The 8,328-nt window shown below is 37.3% G+C and overlaps 1 non-coding gene across 1 annotated transcript; it reads left to right on the plus strand.

Annotated features, from left to right (window-relative positions):
* Positions 1 to 1,872: 1,872 nt before the first annotated feature.
* TRNAR-ACG lies at positions 1,873 to 1,944 on the plus strand. Its single transcript has one exon. It is a non-coding gene; the product is annotated as a tRNA-Arg (tRNA).
* The last annotated feature ends 6,384 nt before the right edge of the window (positions 1,945 to 8,328 follow it).

The raw sequence follows: 8,328 nt of genomic DNA on the forward strand, positions 1-8,328 counted from the left end.
ATATTGACTTTTTTTAAACTTAAACAGTGGAGGTCTTGTGAGCTCTAGACCAGTGAAAAATATATCCCTTGCCTACACTTAAATAGAAGTGATTTGAAGAAAACCCAAAATTGTGTTCAAATCAATCATATGCTTAAAATCTTAAAACAAGGGTGAAGGAGTTCAGAGAAAGCTAATACTAACATGATACACGGTTACATAATTATATAATACATAATAGGTGATTTTAGGAAACTTAGACTGGTCTAAAAATCAAGATTTACGTGAAACAATATTGCAAGCAGTGGGACCACAATCAGATAATTATTTTTTCTTACAGGTATTTTATTTCTTATTACTATTTACTTGTTTTTTAATCTTTCAATTTTTCTGGACAATACATTTCCTTTGTTTTACTAAGTAACTTCTTGATTATATGTTTTCTACCAAAGCCATTTAAATCATTCTATTTATAAGACCTAATTACAATTCTTATTTTTCCATAAACAGTAAAATCAAACTCTAGCAATTCCAACTAATAATTATAGCTCAAACAACTCAGGATTAGTCTAGTCATACAGAAGTTGAAATAAATTAATTGAGAATCAAGAAGAACAGTTTAATTTCTTAAAGATCTCCAAATTAGAAAATAAGCAAACAACTTGGTATAAGAAGAAAAAACAGGGTAAAATTCTCTGCATAACCTTCAGCATTTCTATAGACATTTTGAAAATAAAGGATGCTCTAATATATGCTCTTGTAGCAAATATTCTTAGTAGCCCTGGTCTCTTTAAATTGCACTGATAGTTTTAATTTAAATTAAGCTCATTGTTATCAGTCCCTGCAGATGTGTGAAAAGTTTACTGTCTAAATGGCACCATAAAGTGAAACTGAATAATACTACAATAAAAATGAAGGCAGGTTAATTAAAATGAAACCCATGAAGATTTGTCTATGAGAGACATCCTATTTCATTTTGTAAGTCAAATTCTCTTTCTCCCCTTCCCCATATTTCCAAATTTTAAAGCTTACAATTTGAAACTATGTTTTATAGTAAATTTGAGTAAAGAGTTCCCTTTCAAAACATACCAATGTGTGTGAGCTTTTAAAAAAAAATCCACTTATCTTTTTTTTCTGTTTTAAGGCAGTGCATTTAAATCATTCCAAACAGTATATTATGAAGGCGAGCAATCAGGCAGCCAAGCTGAAAAGAGGAATGAATTTGCTTGAGAAATAAAAGGAGGAGTGCAGCTAAAAATGAAATTTTTCATGTTATTTAAATTGCAAATGTAGTTATTTTTTATCAATGTCTCCAATACCGTTTTGGCAGCTTTGAATAAATGATGAAAGTAGCATCTTTTTCTTGCCACTGTTATCAACAATTTAGACAGAGCAATTAATTTCTTCTAGGTACATGAGAATTTTTTTTCTTCAAAATTCTGGCAGCTATTTTTTTTAAGTGTTCAGGGTTTCTCTCCATCTACTTGGTGGTATATCTGATAATTTCATAAAAATTATGGGGGGGCAGGAAGAAAGCAAGATTAGTACCAGAAGAATAATGACTTTCTTAAAGAATTAATAAACATGTCATTTTCTACCATTTCCTTCATTTTATATTGAAAGTTTGAGTTTGTATTCAGTATTTCAGCTTCTTGAAAAGAAGATTTATAAATATTGTAACTTTTGAAGTGCCTTCTAATATAAACTGTTACTAAATATTTCCACATTGCTTGTAATCCAGATTCCCCTCTATTTAGCCCTCTTAACTATGATAGGTGGGTTTCCTCGTGGCTCAGATGCTAAAGAATCTGCTTGCAATGCAGAAGACCCAGGTTCGATCCCTGGGTTGGGAGGATCCCCTGGAGAAGGAAATGGCAACCCCTCCAGTATACTTCCCTGGTGGCTCAGATGGTAAAGCGTCTGTCTACGATGCAGAAGACCCAGGTTCGAGCCCTGGGTTGGGAAGATCCCCTGGAGAAGGAAATGGCAATCCACTCCAGTACTATTGCCTGGAAAATCCCATGGACAGAGGAGCCTGGTGGGCTACAGTTCATGGGGTCGCAAAGAGTTGGACACAACTGAGTGAATAGGAGCCTCTGAGTCAGTTTTTCCCAAAGGCAGCATGCCATAAATATGCCCTTCACTGTCATTTGAACTAGGTACTATAAACTTGGAATTGAGTTTGGTTCAAAGCTATTTCTATATTTCCACTAGGTAAATAAAGTTGAGTTTGTACCTCTTGCCCTTATGAGAAAGTGAGTTTTGTTATTTTACTGCCCATCTTACTAGGGCAAAATACTTCTCAGTGGAAGGCTCCTGTACTTAATTCCACCCATGGACCCTAAGGACACGTCCTGACAGACTGAATAAATCCTAGAGACAGGATTAGCTGGGGAGCCAATCTTCTGTGTCTGGGGAGATATTTTCCAAGAAAGAAAAGACCTCTCTCCCCAACAGGAGATTCCCCTGACACTAAGAATCTAGGCTAGCCTGTGACATTTCTCCTCACGTTTCTCCCATGGAGGGGCAGCTAGAGTTGGGGTGTTCAGCTATAAGAAAGCTCACAGCAGGCAGTTTGGACTGGTTAACCCACAGACCATGGAGCAAATGCTTTCTCTCAGGTTCTGGCCCTGATCTCTGCCCAGACTCCAGTGAGTATGACTCCTGAGACTTAGGGTGGAACATTTGAGCACAATTTAACAGATTCCACTCGTAATCAAATGTCATGCTGGGTTTTTTGCCTCCATTTTACATGTCTTTAAGAGATCTTCTGGGCTATGGCACAGCAATAATCCAGTGTTTGTAGTGGCTCCAGAGAAAAGGCCTTAACATCCCCCAGGACAAAATGGCATTTGACTTTTTTTGATAACAGCTTATTAAAAATATTCCTTTAGAGTATATTTTCACAATATTTTTGATATATGCTCTTATCTATTCATGTAATTGCCCCAATATTTTTGGAACAAGGCTTGATGCAAGCTACAATATAGTTTTAAGCAAGTATTTGCCAGGATTTTCTAACATAAAAGCAGTATATTTACTAATTTCATGAGCTCTAACCAAAACTGATCTTCTCTAAAAAAAAAAAAAAGTCCATAGATCCCCACCCTGATTGGTCTCTCCATCCACCCTCTGCTCTCCTATAACAATCTTTAAAAAGTCAATTTATTTGGCAATTAATTGTATGTGCCTTGTGACAGTTCTTAAGTTTATGTATTCACTGTTATTTAGAAATTATCAAAGAATGTTCAAGCTACAGTATAACTGCACTCATTTCACATGCTAGCAAAATAATGCTCAAAATTCTCCATGCTAGGCTTCAACAGTATGTGAACTGAGAAATTCCAGTTGTACAAGCTGGATTGGGCTTCCCGGGTAGCTCCATGGTAAAGAATCTGCCTGCCAATTGCCTTGTACGAGATGCAAGAGACTTGGGTTTGATCCCTGGGTTGGGAAGATCCCCTGAAGAAGGAAAATGGCAACCTACTTGAGTATTCTTGCCTGGAAAATTCCATGGACAGACGAGCATGGAGGGCTACAGTCCATGGGGTCACAAAAGGGTGGGACATGACTGAGAACAGCACAGCACAAGTTGGATTGAGAAAAAGCAGAAGAACCAGAGATCAAATTGCCAACATCTGTTGGATCATAGCAAAAGTTAGAAAATTACAGAAAAAACATCTGCTTCTGCTTCATTGACTACACTAAAGGCTTTGACTGTATATATCACAACAAACTGTGGAAAATTCTTCAAGAGCTGGGAATACCAGACCACCTTACCTACCTCCTATGAAACCTGTATGCAGGTCAAGAAGCAACAGTTAGAACCAGACATGGAACAACAGACTGGTTCCAAATTGCGAAAGGACTATGACAAAGCTGTATTTTGTCACCCTGCATATTTAACTTATATTCAGAATATATCATGTGAAATGCCAGGCTGAATGAGGCACAGCTGGAATCAAGATTGCTGGAAGAAATATCAATAACCTCAGATATGCATATGATAACACCCTGAAGGCAGAAAACAAAGAGGAATTAAAGAGCCTCTTGATAAAGGTGAAAGAGGAGAGTGAAAAATCTGGCTTAAAACTCAACAATCAAAAAAACTAAGATCATCACATCTAGTCCCATCACTTCATGGCAAATAGATGGGGAAGCAATGGAAACAGTGGCAGACTTTATTTTCTTGGGCTACAAAACCACTGTAGATGGTGACTGCAGCCGGTGACTGCAGCCATGAAATTAAAAGACACTTACTCCTTGGAAGAAAAGCTATGACTAACCTAGACAGCATATTAAAAAGCAGAGACATTACTTTGCCCACAAAGGTTAGTCTAGTCAAGCTATGGTTTTCCCACTAGTCATGTATGGATGTGAGAACTGGACAATAAAAATGGCTGAGCCTGGAAAAATTGATGCCTGTGAACCGTGGTGCTGAAGAAGACTCTTGAGAGTCCCATGGACAGTAAGGAGATCAAACCAATCAATCCTAAAGAAAATCAACCCTGAATATTCATTGGAAGGACTGATGCTGAAGCTCCAACACTTTGGCCACCTGATACAAAGAACTGATTCGTTAGAAAAGACCCTGATGCTGGGAAAGATTGAAGGCAGGAGAAGGGGACGGCAGAGGGTAAGATGGTTGGATGGTATCTGACGCAATCTGACATGATGTCTGATTCCATGGGCATCGGTTTGAGCAAACTCCAGGAGATGGTGAAGCTAAGCTGCAGTCCATGTGTTCACAAGGAGTCAGACACAACAGAGCAACTGAATGAACAATAACAACAGGAATTGTCATTTTCCTTGTGTTTTAAAAATATATCTTAATATATTGTGAGGTTTTAGAGGGCACATATTTTTTTCGTTAATTCTATGATGGTAGTGATCATGGTTTAAGTGTGTTAAGCTCTGACTATACCCAGGTATTTTTCCATGTGTTCTATATATATCAGCACATGGGATTCTCACCACAAATCCTTGGGGTTAGTACCATCATTATAAATTTGTTGTGGATGTGAAAGCCAAGTAATAGCCAGTAAGTGGTTGAGCTTTATTTGACCTAACCTCTAATATTATGTCTAAAAGATTATTTTATATGTAAATGTTTAATGTTTTTATTGAAGATGGTTGCTTTACAATGTTGTGTTAGTCTCTGTTGTACAATGAACTGCCATCTATATGTACACATATATCCCCTCTTTTTTGGACCTCCCCATCCCCCTTCTCACCCCTCTAGGTCATCACAGAGCACCAAGCCAACCCCCCAGTGCTATACAGCCGGTTCCCACTAGCTACCTATTTCACACATGGTAGTGTATATATGTCAATCCTAATCTCCCAGTTCATTCCACCCTGCCCTTCCTCCCCCTGTGTCCACATGTTTGTTCTCTAAGTCTGCATCTAAATAGTTTTATACCCAGAATATGTTGAATTTAAACCCACTGAAAGGATGATAAGGCTATCAACCACCCCAAATATGATGATATTTATGAGTCTGCAATCCAAAGATCTTTCACATCTCTACCTTTATATGGAAGAGAAAAACATGCTTCTCTCGAAACAACCATAAATGTGGAACACAAGAGCTGCAATACACATATTCTAGTCTTTAGACCATTCTCATTTTCTCAGCTACAGTCACTGATAGGAGAGCAGGACTCTGGTCACAGTCTTTTCAATTTAGTCTAGTCGCTAAGAGTCGGACATGACTGAGCGACTTCACTTTCACTTTTCATTGGAGAAGGAAATGGCAACCCACTCCAGCGTTCTTGCCTGGAGAATCCCAGGGACTGGGGAACCTGGTGGGCTGCCATCTCTGGGGTCGCACAGAGTCGGACACGACTGAAGCGACTTAGCAGCAGCAGCAGCAGCAAGCTGGATTCCCAGGAAATATTTTTTATCGTTGTTAACCTACCAGGGCAGGCTGTTAGTAAATTAATTTACAAAAGAAAGTTTTGTTCACAAAGGTCTCAGTAGCAAGAATTTAACAAGATTTGCTGAGTACACCATGAGTAATGGATTTAAGAAGGTCAACAAAACCGACAATTTTATTGTGTACTATATGGTATTATATATCGTCAATTCTTTGGTCTCCATGTGGTAACATTTCAAAACCTTTTTAGAGCTATTACTTAAAACCATTTTTTGAATTTTGATATAATCTCACAGAGTTCTGTATTATTTTTTTTCTTCATGATGAAATCCAAAATATTCTTTGATTAGCATTGTTTTCTAAAGCGTAACTCAAATAATGACAGGGTAAAGAGTCCTTGACATTTCAGTATAGCTTATTCTTCATTTTACAGTTATTTATTTAAAAGTACTTTTAATTTTAATCATATATATTTGACTTGAGACCATCTGTTTGGATGAGCCTGAAAAAATCTATTTTCAGGAAATTTTGGCATATATTGAAATCTTTTGCTTACCTTATTCCCTCTAACTGGTCATTAATTCATCCATTCATTCAATTGTCAAACATTAACTAAAAGAATATATTAAACACTAAATATTGTACCAGAATCTAAAGATATTTTGCTAAGCAAAACAGACGTAGTATCTTGCCCTCAGCCCAGTTAGAAACTAGACATCAATAGGGAAATTACACCAATATATAAATTCTAACTGTGATAACTTTTATGAATCAAAATATATTGGTAACTATGAGTCCTTATAGGAGATACGTACTATCTCGATAGAGGGGTGGGAGTAAGGTGTTGGAAGAGACCTACCAAATGCATTAATGTTTGAAGTAGTTGCAGGTGAGAAGAGCATTTTAGGCGGAGGAAGTAGCATATGTAAATGTCCTGAAGGGAGAGGACATGTAATCTGAAGAAATAGAAATACACCCCATTTAGCAGAGGAATACAAAGAAAAGGTAGAGTGACATTAGAAGAGGCAAGAGAGTAATCTGAAAAGGGCCAGATTATTTAACATTACATAAAATGTTAAAGATTAAGGATGCCAGTGTTTATTGTAAAATAATGGAGCCACTAAAAATTTCAAGTTGAAAGATGCTAACAAATCAGAATTGCATTTTGAAAAGATCATAGCAACTACATTATAGAGATTGGGTTGGGAGTGGACTAAGAGTGGATATGAAAAAAACTGAATTCAGAATATTATGTGATAATCCAGGTGAAAGACAATGGAGTCCTAGAGTCCAAGAGGGGATAAGAACATGAAGACAAAATGGATTTCCTATGACAAAGCAAGAATGATATTTCAAAGTTACTTTTGGTTTCCAGCTTCAAAAACCAGTCAGGTAAATGGAGCTACATTTTATGATAAGGAACACAGGAAAAGAATAATAGAGATTCCCTGGAGATGCCTTTGAAACATGTAAATGGATGAGATAGAAGGTGTTTATAAGGATGAGATAGAAGGTGTTTATAAGTCCTAGAGCACAGAAGAGAGATTGAGGTTAGAGACAGAATTTGAGTCATCAGTGTAAATAAAATTTTAAAAAGAAGAGGAAACAAGGACTAAGATTAGAGGGATGCTAATTCTCCAAAGGGCTTCTCTGATATCTCAGGTGGTAAAGAATCCACCTGCAATGCAGGAGACCCCAGTTCGATTCCTGCATCAGGAAGATCCCCTGGAGAAGGGATAGGCTGCCCACTCCAGTATTCTGGCCTGGAGAATTCCATGGACTGTAGAGTCCATGGGGTCGCAAAAGTCAGACATGACTGAGATGGGTAAAGGAGGATGGTTATCCAATCTCGTCATTTTTTTTCCCAAATATATCTCAAATACATCTTCTCTTCACCACTCTCACTTTGGCTACTCTTGTTCAGAATCTTATTACCTCTACCAAAATAATGCCTGTGTCTCCTAATAGATGTTGCTACATTAGAAATGACACTTCACACTCCATTTTTCACAGTGAGTGTCAGCATATTCACTTAAAGTCCTTCCATATTCTCTAACTTCTAAAGAATACAGTCTCTACGTTAAGCACACAAACCATTCCTTTAAAATAAGATCCTTGCCTCTATCTTACCTCCAGGTCTGTTTAAATTTGGGGAATACAGAAGTGAATTAGCCAAGTATCTTCACTCATGCAGCTCACAGATTAGCAGATGTAGATCTTTCCGCATCCGTGTAGGTTTGCTGAATGAATGAAGGATTCTGTAGCTATCTCCCCCAAAGTGTGGAGGTGAACACATCAACTGTTCACTTTTTCAAAAAACATTCAACCATTTCTCAGGCACTGTTGTCTGCCAATTCAGTATGCGTGGGAATGGAAGTTTTTGAACCTAAAATTCACATACAGTCAGAAATTCATTTAATATATTTCATTTTCCTGTCCAGAATTTTGTAATATGCATAAAATAACATTAG

Source organism: Bubalus bubalis, chromosome 10, assembly GCF_019923935.1.
Source record: "Bubalus bubalis isolate 160015118507 breed Murrah chromosome 10, NDDB_SH_1, whole genome shotgun sequence".
Lineage (NCBI taxonomy): Eukaryota > Metazoa > Chordata > Mammalia > Artiodactyla > Bovidae > Bubalus > Bubalus bubalis.